The sequence below is a fragment of the Saccopteryx leptura genome, chromosome 3 (genome assembly GCF_036850995.1).
Source record: "Saccopteryx leptura isolate mSacLep1 chromosome 3, mSacLep1_pri_phased_curated, whole genome shotgun sequence".
NCBI classification, from domain to species: domain Eukaryota; kingdom Metazoa; phylum Chordata; class Mammalia; order Chiroptera; family Emballonuridae; genus Saccopteryx; species Saccopteryx leptura.
In genome coordinates this window covers 12,636,062-12,648,489 of record NC_089505.1, presented here as the reverse complement: position 1 = coordinate 12,648,489, position 12,428 = coordinate 12,636,062, and the positions used below count along the sequence as shown (strand labels likewise).

General features: G+C 44.8%; 1 protein-coding gene and 1 non-coding gene across 3 annotated transcripts in view; one reads left to right on the top strand and one right to left on the bottom strand.

Annotated features, from left to right (window-relative positions):
- The window catches only part of SCAF8 (SR-related CTD associated factor 8), a 172,526-nt gene that overhangs the window by 102,953 nt on the left and 57,145 nt on the right, over positions 1–12,428 (top strand). The gene's annotated exons all lie outside the window — the stretch shown is intronic.
- TRNAG-GCC (transfer RNA glycine (anticodon GCC)) lies at positions 5,183–5,258 on the bottom strand. Its single transcript has one exon. It is a non-coding gene; the product is annotated as a tRNA-Gly (tRNA).

Below are 12,428 nucleotides of genomic sequence, written 5' to 3'. Positions count from 1 at the left end.
CATGCTGGATCAATGCTCTACCTGCTGAGCCAACTGGCCAGGGCCCAGAGACCTTTTTAAAAAAAAAAATTATACCCCTAAAAATGATATTTCTTATTTTCTGATTTGTTGTAATAAAAACAAATTAGATTGCCCTGGCCGGTTGGCTCAGCGGTAGAGCGTCGGCCTAGCGTGCGGAGGACCCGGGTTCGATTCGCGGCCAGGGCACACAGGAGAAGCGCCCATCTGCTTCTCCACCCCTCCGCCGCGCTTTCCTCTCTGTCTCTCTCTTCCCCTCCCGCAGCCAAGGCTCCATTGGAGCAAAGATGGCCCGGGCGCTGGGGATGGCTCCTTGGCCTCTGCCTCAGGCGCTAGAGTGGCTCTGGTCGCAACATGGCGACGCCCAGGATGGGCAGAGCATCGCCCCCTGGTGGGCAGAGCATCGCCCCTGGTGGGCGTGCCGGGTGGATCCCGGTCGGGCGCATGCGGGAGTCTGTCTGACTGTCTCTCCCCGTTTCCAGCTTCAGAAAAATGAAAAGAAAAAAAAACACAAAAAAAAACAAAAAAAAAAACAAATTAGATTTACAGATGTATAAGTAAATAGTAAGTTTAGATAATATGAAATATTGTTATGTTGCCCTTTCAATTCTGGTATGCTTTATTATATGAAGTTATATTCTCTACATTATATAGAAATATCTGTTATAGTTAGTAATTGTAATTATAGTAATTATTTTGAAAGATTGGATGTCAGATCAGAGTTGAGGAGTTAAGTGAATAACCCCTTAATGTTTTTAAAAACAACTTGAATTTAGACTTTGAAAGCATCCTAGAGATCCTTGGCTACATTTTTTTTTTTTTACAGAGACAGAGAGAGAGTCAGAGAGACGGATAGACAGGGACAGACAGACAGGAACGGAGAGATGAGAAACATCAATCATTAGTTTTTTGTTGTGCGTTGCGACTTCTTAGTTGTTCATTGATTGCTTTCTCATAAGTGCCTTGACTGCGGGCCTTCAGCAGACTGAGTAACCCCTTGCTGGAGCCAGCGACCCTGGGTCCAAGCTGGTGAGCTTTTTGCTCAAACCAGATGAGCCCTCGCTCAAGCTGGCGACCTTGGAGTCTCAAACCTGGGTCTTCCGCATCCCAGTCCAACACTCTATCCACTGCGCCACCGCCTGGTCAGGCCCTTGGCTACATTTTTATACAAGGCAAAAACTTAGATTATGACTTTAGTCATGGTGACAGACCTAGGTAGCAGTTTAAAAATAAATAAAAATTTAAATACACACACACACATGCACACACACACACACACACATCTTACTCCACAAAAGTTTATATATAAATCACTTAGTATTCATAGTTTGTACATATCCATAGAAATACAGTGAACAAATTTGAATTCAAATAGACTTCAGAAGGCAGGTCAAGTGACTGACTTTATCTCTCAGTAATCTTAGGGGGATATTTTTGTTTTTGTTTTTGCTTTGTTTTTGTAAAACAGGGCTAATTATAATATTCAGCTCAAGTGTTCACCTAGAGGTCTTAAGAAGTAATGCATGATACAAATACATGCTGCAGTCTGGTTGAACCTGGAAAATACGAGGCTAAGTAAAAAAGAAGCCAGGCACAACATGTCCAGAACAGGCACGTGTGCAGAGATAGTGGTGGCGCTGCGGGAGGCTGCGGAGAAGAGGCAGAGGGCGTGGCCGATAGTGGGTGCACAGCTTCTGTTTCAGGTCATACAAATGTTCTGCAGTTAGGTAGTGGGGATGGTTGCACAACTTTGTGAATATGCTTAAAACCACTAAGTTGTACACTTGAAAAGGGTGAATGTTACAGTATGCAAATTATAGCTCAATGAGAAAACAAACCAGTCATGCATATAAAGCAGTTACCGGATACCTAAGATATAATAAACTCTCCATTAAAATTAATTGCTACTTTTATTAGGAATGATTTGTGAATTCTAGGAAACGCAGAAAATCTAGGAAGTGTAATATTTAGTATTTTATTTCCAAAATGCTTACAAGTGATTTAACTACAAAATAGCGTATTTTAGTTATTTTTGTCAGCAGTAACAGTGTTTATCATGTGAAAAAAATTTGCTAACACTAGTTTCCAAATTCAGATGATAGCTGTAGCAGCTTTTCCCCCAGAAAAGATTCCAGTGTTTAAGTCAATATTACAATATCATTTCAACAGTTTCTTTTTTTCTTTTTTTGTATTTTTCTGAAGCTGGAAACGGGGAGAAACAGTCAGACAGACTCCCACATGCGCCTGACCGGGATCCACCCGGCACGCCCACCAGGGGCGACGCTCTGCCCCTCTGGGGCGTCGCTCTGTTGCGACCAGAGCCACTGTAGCACCTGGGGCAGAGGCCAAGGAGCCATCCCCAGCGCCCGGGCCATCTTTGCTCCAATGGAGCCTCGGCTGCGGGAGGGGAAGAGAGAGACAGAGAGGAAAGAGAGGGGGAGGGGTGGAGAAGCAGATGGGTGTTTCTCCTGTGTGCCCTGGCCGGGAATCGAACTTGGGAATTCTACATGCCAGGCCGACGCTCTACCACTGAGCCAACCGGCCAGGGCCTCAACAGTTTCTTAACATAAGCGTAAGTGCCATTAAAATGGTAAACTTTATGTTCATATATTTTACCAGTATTTAAAAGACAATAAATACCAGGTCTGGTAAGAATTGTTCATCCTTTGTCTTTACTTGCCATGTTTATAGTCCTATCTTTTTATTTACTTATTTATTTGTGAGAGGAAGGGAGGCAGAGACAGACTCCCACATGTGCCCGATCAGGACCCACCCGGCAAGCCCACTAGGGGGCGTTGCTCTGCCCATCTGGAGCCCTTGCTCCGTTGCAACCAGAGCCATTTTTTTGTGCCTGAGGCAGAGGCCATGGAGCCATCCTCAGTGCTAGGGGCCAACTCACTCTATTCTAGCCAGCCTACAGGAAGGGGAGAGAAAGAAGTGAAAGGAGGGGAGAAGCAGATGGGTGCTTCTCCTGTGTGCCCTGACCAGGAATTGAACCTGGGACTTCCACACACCAGGCCAATGCTCTACCACTGAGCCAACTGGCCACGGCCATAGTCCTATCTGTTACTAATTCAGAAAGAGATAATCATAGGAATCTTTCATGATGGCAGTTTATTTACATGTATTTTTGGTTTGGAGCTTTTAAAGTCAAAATTATTAACAACTAACATTTTCTGTTTATATATACCAGGCACTGAATAGGGCATTTCTTATTTCATCTCAAAATGTTAGTACTGTAAAATAGATGATGAGTGCTTCGGGCTTGGCGGGGTGCCGGGGAGGGGCGACACCTCACGGCTTCTCATTTCAGCTGTAGTCTCTGTGTCACTTACCACGTAGAAAATTCTCTAACGTTCAGAATCTGTGATAAAGTGTGCCAGAGCTTCATGTAATGCTGATGGCGGGAAAAACAGTCAACAGCTTTTGTCTCCAGGATTTACATGAGAAAGCGTTGAGGATAAAGGCAGTTTACAAGGTGTAGCCCAGTGCCTGGGAATATAATGCTCTTTATGTGGAATGGTTACTCAGATGTTTGTTTAATAAATTACAGGTATTTATTGGGATACAATTTGATGAGAATTGTATAAACTGTATTAACTGTTACCAAGTTTGAATATGACTGGCATACTGTTTGAGTGGGAGTCTCGGTTGGGATAGAGATATCAAGAAATTCTCGAAATGTTATTGATTTCAAGGAACTTGGAAGGTTATTGAGGGAAGGGAGGGTGTGGAATACCGAAGAACTATGTAAGAAACACACGGTTGGATGTAGTCCAGTGCTGTCGTATTTGGTGGAGATGGGAAATGCTGCAGGTAATGGGAAAGAGAACCCCACCGCGACTGCAGTTAACGGTGGAGCTGGTATTGAAAGTAGGCCTTGAAGGACTGCGTAAGGGGGAGAAAGGGTGGAAGGTATTCCAGGCAGAAATCCTGACCCAGCTAGAGCAGTGGTCCCCAACCTTTTTTGGGCCACGGACCGGTTTAATGTCAGAAAATATTTTCACGGACTGGCCTTTAGGGTGGGACGGATAAATGCACAAAATAAAATTATCCGACCGGTGTAAAAACTGGGGTATTTTTAAATATAATTGTCGAACTTACGAGACAAGCGTCAAGAGTGTCTTAGACCGATGTAACAGAGGGAATCTGGTCATTTTTAAAAAATAAAACATTGTTCAGACTTAAATATAAATAAAACGGAAATAACATAAGTTATTTATTCTTTCTCTGTGGACCGGTACCAGTCCATGGCCCGGGAGTTGAGGACCACTGAGCTAGAGCAAGGGATAAGCTTGTGAGCCAACCCTTCTAAAGTTGATGAGACATAAGACCCGTTTGGCTGGAGCTGGCAAGGTCAAATCAAGGTCAAGGTTTACTTATTTATTTGTGAGAGGAAGGCGTTGCTCTGCCCATCTGGGTGAGCCCGGCTTCCACAGACTCTAGCATCAGGAGCTGCTGTGCAGAAGCCTGTATTTCATCAGTTAGGCAGGTGGGAGCACTTAGTACAGGTTCTTACACTGAAGACTGACTTGATGCCTTGCTGTTGAAGGAGTGGTAATTGGGTGGCTTTTTGTGAGCTGGAGAGACTAACGGGTTTGCTGCCTGGCATCCTGGTGTGGGTCGCATACACTTTCATGTGACAAGGCTGGTCCTTTTCCTTTTTTTATTTTTACTTTTTGCCATGTCTCTTCATTGGTCCATTCTCATAATACACGCTGGACAGTTCGCTGTTACTCATTGAGTCAGTGGTTTTAGAGATCATCTCTTTTTTAAAAACTCACTTAAGTGGTGTTTGTAAACAGAGCAGAGTTTAAATGAGAGGACTAATTTTTAGGACATGCTGGGTTGTTTTTTTTTTGTTTTTTGGGTTTTTTTTTTGTATTTTTCTGAAGTTGGAAACGGGGAGGCAGTCAGACAGACTCCCACATGCGCCCGACCAGGGTCCACCCGGCACGCCCACGAGGGGCGATGCTCTGCCCATTTGGGGCGTTGCTGTGTTGCAACCAGAGCCATTCTAGTGCCTGAGGCAGAGGCCACAGAGCCATCCTCAGCACCCGGGCCAACTTTGCTCCAATGGAGCCTTGGCTGCGGGAGGGGAAGAGAGAGACAGAGAGGAAGGAGAGGGGGAGGGGTGGAGAAGCAGATGGGCGCCTCTCCTGTGTGCCCTGACCGGGAATCGAACCCAGGACTCCTGCACGGCAGGCCGATGCTCTACCACTGAGCCAACCGGCCAGGGCCAGGGCATGCTGTTTTTAGAGTACTGTCAGGGCTTTAGTATTTACGTAGAATTTCTTGACTTAACGTTCATTTCCAAAGCCATTACTTTTCTCAGGGCATTAGACTTCGCTTGTAGGGAATTAACTCTGGACCGAGTGTAGCCGGATCTTGTAGGCGGAGAGGAGAGTGTGCAGCAGACAGGCAGGCGTGCCGTGAGCTCTCACCCACGTTTTCTCTTTGTCTTTCCGACGGAGAGCTGCGTGCCCATCAGCCCGTGATTCCAGGGCACATTTTATTGATACAACTGGTTGGACGGGAGGAGAGTTCCGTGGTGGGAGTGCTTTAACAACTGTTCATATTACCGTGTCCCGTCCGTTCCCCCAAAGCAGGGCCCTCCGAGTGGCTACAGAGGCTGTTGTATGGGGTAGAGGAAAGAGTTATACAGAAATCTGAGATAGCTTTTTACTGAGAACTTGGAGTTTTAAGGGTTAATTATTTAAACTGTTTTCTTGTCATTGTTAGTATAGCAATTCTATTTTCCCTACGAGCTGCCGACCCCTCAGGAGCGAGGACAGTGCCTCACTCACTCTTTTATTCCTGACCGTGCCTTACATGCAGTACATAAATACTGGCTAACAGATTGATACACAGAAATAGTGAATAGGAAATATGTTACAAAATACATAAATCCTAGGTATCCAAGTCAAATAGGGATATTTTCATTTTTCCTAATCCGTATTTATTTAAGCAATAAATATGTCTTGTAAAACAACTCCACATTGAATCGGTGTATATATTCTGTGCAAACACCAACCGACTCACCGACCTGCAGCTATTTTTATTACGTGTGATTGAAAAGGAAGAGTATGAGCAAGGTGAGAGCAGCTGGACTTCCCCACAGTTGGAATGGAATTTTGTTTCGAGCATTCATCAGTGAAAAGTATCATTTGGAATTCTTTCCTACTTTATTTTCTGCAATGGAAAGTTATAGAAATTAAGTTTCAAGGAAATTATTTCAGCCTATAGGAATTTAAAATATTTTTGTTGGTGTTTAAAAATTCATACTTTCCTTTAAACTCGTGTACAGTGTTTCAGGCACAGCTGCCTGTGCACGACTGATGTGATGAAGCAAACGGGCTTTGAGGGCTGGTGTTATCTGACATTATTTTTACATGGAGGTAAAAATCTGCCCACTGGAAGTATTGATCAACTTAGCCTAGCTGCAACTGTTTTCATTTCTGATCACTTCTGAAATTTAAAAGAAAAAAATCCAAAGCCTTTAGTACTACTTTGGAAACCAGAGAGCCAAATATAGGAAAGTGGGCCACTAGAATATTTGACAGCTGAGTTTCAAAGCGTTTGGGAATTTTAAATGTATAATTTTTGTTCTGTGATTGGTGCCTTTGGTAACTTTTTAGGTGGATTACAGGGATTTCCAAGCAGGTTATTTTTTTATATAACAGCTTTAGCGCCATGACTCGTACTCTGCTCTTGAATGTTCAAGTACTGTTTAATTCTTTATGTTTTGTATATTATATATCTGATTTTTTTTTTAAATTTTCTTTTATTAAGTTTTTAGAGAGGAGAGAGAGTGAGAGAGAGAGAGAGAGAAGGGGGAGGGAGGAGCAGGAAGCATCAATTCCCATATGTGCCTTGACCAGGCAAGCCCAGGGTTTTGAACCGGCGACCTCAGCGTTCCAGGTCAACACTTTATCCACTGCACCACCACAGGTTAGGCTATATATCTGATGTTTTAATTGGAATATTTAATATTAGTAGAGTAGGAATTTTTTTTAATTAAAATCTTTCAAAGATTCCAAAAGAAGAAATATTCTGTCAGGTCTCTGAAAATTCACCTACAGAGAAAATTGCATTTCAAGACTCTACATTTACACCAGTAGAGGGCACTGTGCACCTATGAAAGGAAACCCAGTACTGTCTGATAATGAGCTGGTTAGCCCAGTACTAGTAGTATTCATCATTGGTATTTCTAGGAACTTAACCACATTCCTCCCATCTCCAAGGTCACTTGCTTGTCATCATCTAAGAGATGGTCACTTGTTTTTAGTCATATTCGGAGCACATCTGATGATGTTCGGTGGAGTCGTGACCCCCCCTTCCCATACTCCTTCAGGTACATGAGTTAAAGCACCAGAAGTCATGATTTCACACACACACACATCAGAGACTCTAAGAGTTTTGAGGAAGTTTAACATTTATCAGACTATTAACATGTAATTTGCTAATCCAGAATAGTCTCAAAGGAATTGTTTTCAGAACAGTCATCAGCTGAGTAATAGTACCGAATTTTACTTACTAAAACTGCTTATGTCCTTACACCATTACAGTATTCATACAACACAGCGTTTCATTCTGAGAGCATATCGACCACATATTTCAGAGGAGAAGGTTGTTTCCGGAGAGTGTCTCTACAGATGTGTCTACTGAGGTATACAGCAGAGTATTTGGAAACTAAACAATTGCTCGTTGCTTACAGAACTGTAACGGCACCCTTACCAGCTAGTCAGAGCACACCTGGAAGCGCAAGCCAGCTTTGTACACTGACCCAGTCCACTCTGAAAGTGGACGTAAACGGTGGTGGGAGCGCTGCGTAAGGAGCAGCCCGGTGGGGCCCAGGGCACACTTCCTTAGACCAGAGGGGTGGCCTCCACGGGAGACTGAGAACCGCACGCGCGATGCCGTCACAGGCGCCTTTGGTGCTGCTGGCGCTCTGGTCCTCAGGGCTCAGTGGACACAGCAGCGTTGACCTGGGTCCTGTGTGCGGAAGGCGGCCAGGGTTGAACCCGGGCTCTGCCCCTGCCTAGTTCTGAGGTTGCCTTGTAATTCCGCTCTGCACCTCAGACTCCTCATCCGTGACAGGTTGATACGCACCAGCAGTATGCAGGAATTAAGTCCAGAGACGTCAAGTGCTTAGAATAGTGCCTAGAACGTGGTAACTGGAAATACTCAAGCTGCTACTATAACACACCCTCATTTTTTCTTAGTAAAACCCATGCTGGGATATGGGAGCTGAATTCGTGGAGACTTTATTCCATTCCGGACTTCTCCCTGAAGTAAATAGAGTTTATTCTGTGTTTTCTCTAATTAACCCTCAATTAATGATCTCTATATCAAGGAACTAGATGTGTATATAATTTTAATGATTTAAACTTTCCCCAATTTTTTTTAAAGTTTTCATATTCGGTGAGTTTCTTTCTTTTGATCTAGTATTTTGCTCTGGAATTTTTCCTATGGAGCATATAATCACATTTTAGTTACTGCTTTTAATGACTCATATTGACACAATATTTTTGTGTGTGTAAGAGAGGAGGGGAGATAGCGAGGCAGACTCTGGCATGCACCCTGACCTGGATCCACCTGACAACCCTATCTGGGGCCGATGCTTGAGTACTGAGCTGTTCTTAGCACCTGAGGCTGATGCACTCCAACAGAGCTATCCTCAGCACCTGGGTCCGATGCTCATAGCCAGTTGAGCCACTGGCTATGGTAGGGGAAGAGTGAGATAAGGGAGAGAGAGTGGAGGAGAAGCAGATGGTTGCTTCTTCTGTGTGCCCTGATTGGGAATCGAACCTGGGACATCCATATGCCCCGCTGATTCTCTATCCACTGAGCCACTGGCCAGGGCCAACACAAATTTTTTTTTAATTTGAATGTCCTCCTTTCAGTGAGAATCACAATTTTTAGCAGAATTACTTTATAACATTTAAATCCATTATAGTGTTTCATATTGAAAATTTGTCATTTATAAGGCATTTGTATTCAATCCAATTAAGATATTTAAAACAGTTATCTGGCCATTGATATAAAAAGTCTCTTTTAGCTTTCCAATCCAATGTAATAAAAATTTATTACCCACATACCAGTTCTGAGTGAGGGAAACCAGTATCTGGCACATAAATATAAAGACACATTTTTGAAGGTCTGGATTTGGTCTTGAAAGGTGAGACCAGTAAGTACTTTCAATTTTTATTTTCAATATATGCTTTTAAACTCCAGGCCCGTCAGCAGTTAGCCACATAGTCATGGCCTCTTGGTAGGTGGGATAACCCAATTATGGGACACTTTGGTTCCAGTTTGCCAGAGTCTGTTACAGGTCTATGCTGGGGCCAGGGTGGAGCTGATTATTATTCAGATGTGTTGTCTAATAAAACACCTGGCGTTTCTCAGGGGAGGGCTGGGAAGGGCTCCTAGGCAGAGATAGAGACCACAAACTAGAATGTCTCCTCCATTGACTTAGGAGCCACGTGTTTCTTAGGCAAAGGCTGTTAAATGTTGACTGAGGTAGTCCCTAGAGGAACTGACGTTATTGGCACCCAGATGCCTGCACTCCCACTCTTACACGAGGCGTGCGTGCAGGTGCCCCCCTTCCGCATCCTGGTGTAGGCCATCACATAGTACGGGTGGCTCTTTCTCGTATGCAGCTGCGCCGGGCACCGAGCTGTCCTGTAGTGAGCCAGCAGAGAAGGAAGCAGCCTTCTTTCTGTACGCTTCTCCCGGTCGCATTAGCATCTCGTGTAATGAATTCAGAATGTTGAATTTCTTTATCCAGATGGCCTAATGGCTAGGAGGCAGGGAACTTTTACTGGAATATATTGCCATCTATTTCATAAGCCTTAAGTTATATTGGCTTGGATGTTTTGTTTTGTTTTTTTCTTTAGATAAAAAGTAATCATTTCAGTGTTTTCCATGCATTTTACAAGGTTAAGAAATAAGACTTGGAGATGAAATATAAGTTTCCTAACTATATTTTAGTTTTCCAGAATGACATTGTGTCAAGGTAATGTTTCTTCAGTAATCTTTTACGAAGGCTCAGGAAATGGCCAGGGTCACGTTCCAGTAATTTCCTTTTCATTATACCCGTTTCTTCAGCCCAGACCTGGTCTCTGTGTAAAACGTTAGCTCAGGAATTTTGAGTTGGGGCGTTAGCTAGTGTACGGGTGAAGACCGCAACTCCCGAGCCAGACTTCTCCGTCTGTGACATTGGGCGGGCGACCCAGTTGCTCCACTTCATCGTCTGTTGACGAGGTTTCCTAACAGCAGTTGGCAGTGCCGCGCGACATTTAGAATAGACTGGCACGTGGTACGCACTTCACTCATGGTAGCTAGTGTTATTTTCATTATTATCTCGATTCTGGAGAAAAAGACTTTAAGACTGTAGGCATTAGGAGTGCCATGCCCTACTTTCTTTCTTTCTTTTTTTTTTTTAAATTAATTTTTGTGAGAGAGGAAGGGTGAAGGGTGGGGGAACACTGTATGTGCCCTGACCGGGGATCGAACCAGCAATTTCTGCAGCTTGGTACGACGCTCTAACCTACTGTGCTATCCAGCCAGGGCTTAATATTCATTCTTAAAAGAAAGCATCTTGGAAAATATACAGAAATGAAGGTGGATATCTTTAGGTAGAAAGTCTCCCTCTCTTTTCATCAATACAGAATGACTGTATGATCATGTGCTGGTTATGGGATAAAGCCAAGAAAAGCTGTAGGCCTGCCATCTTATTTATTCAAAGAGCATTATTGTGCAGAAACACATAAGAAAGGAGAGAGAGGACAGGGCCCCCTTCCGGAAGTACCCCAGCAGCTAGGGCTGGACGGACATAACAGGAAGGGTGTTCTCTGAGAGTGCAGGTGCGTGCTCCGTGCTCTCTCCCCTGCTCCACCGGGTCCACCTGGAACGGCAGAGGCGGGCCAGTCCCTGCGGGGGAGGCCGGGCGGGCACCCTGTGCGGAGGGAGGCCAACGGGGCCTTCTTTGCAGAGCTGGCTCTAGGAGGCAGTGACTAGGGGCTGAATAAGCCGAAGCAGCCCCGGGCCACCCCAGGCCACGCAGTCGGACCCCCATGCAGTCAACATGGCAGGTGACGAGTCTGCCAGGCTCTGTGGGGCCCCTCGTTCCTGCAGAAGCGTGGATGGTCTTGCGTGGGGAAGGATTGGCCAGCAGGCTCTGGCTGAGTGTAGAAGTCCACATTCTGTTGGAAATTCGGCAGCAAATTGGCCTTGGGATTTAGCAATTCTGTGGGTCATAGATCAAAGAAAATTAGAGCCAGAAGGCACTTGGGGGATTATCTCCTCCATGAATGAGAATTCGGTGTGTCACACTGGGGAGAGGAGCGAGGAATTTGAAAAGCAAGGTTAACACGCTTTGTTTCTTAATGCGAATTAAACTTCAGATCCTCGGGGTTGAGGGGTTGAGGGCAGAGTGTGGAACCTGGTCATGTGCCCAGGATCGGAAGGGGTTTCCGATGGTCGATGGTCGCAGTCGTGAGGAGACTACAGCCCGTCTCTGGTCTCTGCCGTGGCTTCCTGTCTGGGAAGCCAGAGCCCGGGTTCCAGCTGCTTGGAATGTGCATCGTGTGACATCACAGTACAAATTCCTTGGAAGTTTGTGGAAACTAAAAAAAGTGACTTCTGTAAATGAATGATGCTGTTGGTTGCACTCCTAGAAACCACAGTCTTAGTCTCTGGGAACTGAAGATAAAACAATTCCCTCAGGCCCCCTTTAAGGGAAGAGAAGAGAGGCAGTCAAAATAGAGCTGCCAAGTTTCCCAACTAAACATACAGGACAGACACCCAGTTGAAATTGAATTTCAGATACACAATAAGTGATTTCTTAAATAGAAGTGCGTCTGAAATTCAAACCTAACGGGGCATCCTGTGTTTTATTTTGCATCCCTAATTAATTAGAAGCCTAGCTGGTGGTTTGGTGTCCTAGAATGTGTAGGGGTTACACCAGAGACCGTGGTCTTGGACTTTTGTAGATAACCTAGCAATGATGTCTCACTCTCGCCTTTCTCCTTCCTCCTCCTCCTCCTCCCCGAGTTCGGGAGTGTTGGAACAAACACTCTGAGAGCCTCACTGAGTGCTGTGTGGTTGTCAGTGCCATCATAGAATACTAGTACTGGTATTCTGTATCGAGTACTTGGTATACTAGACCCTTTACATAAATTGTGTGTTCCGTGAGAATGAGCTCTGTTATTTTACTTCACAGATGAAACAAGCAGTTTAGCCCAGTTATACAGACAGCATGGGCAAAATGTGGGTTCTCACCCAGGGGCGTCTGATGATAGATCCTGTATTTTTTTTTTTCTGAAGCTGGAAACGGGGAGAGACAGACAGACTCCCGCATGCGCCCGACCGGGATCCACCCGGCACGCCCACCAGGGGCGACGCTC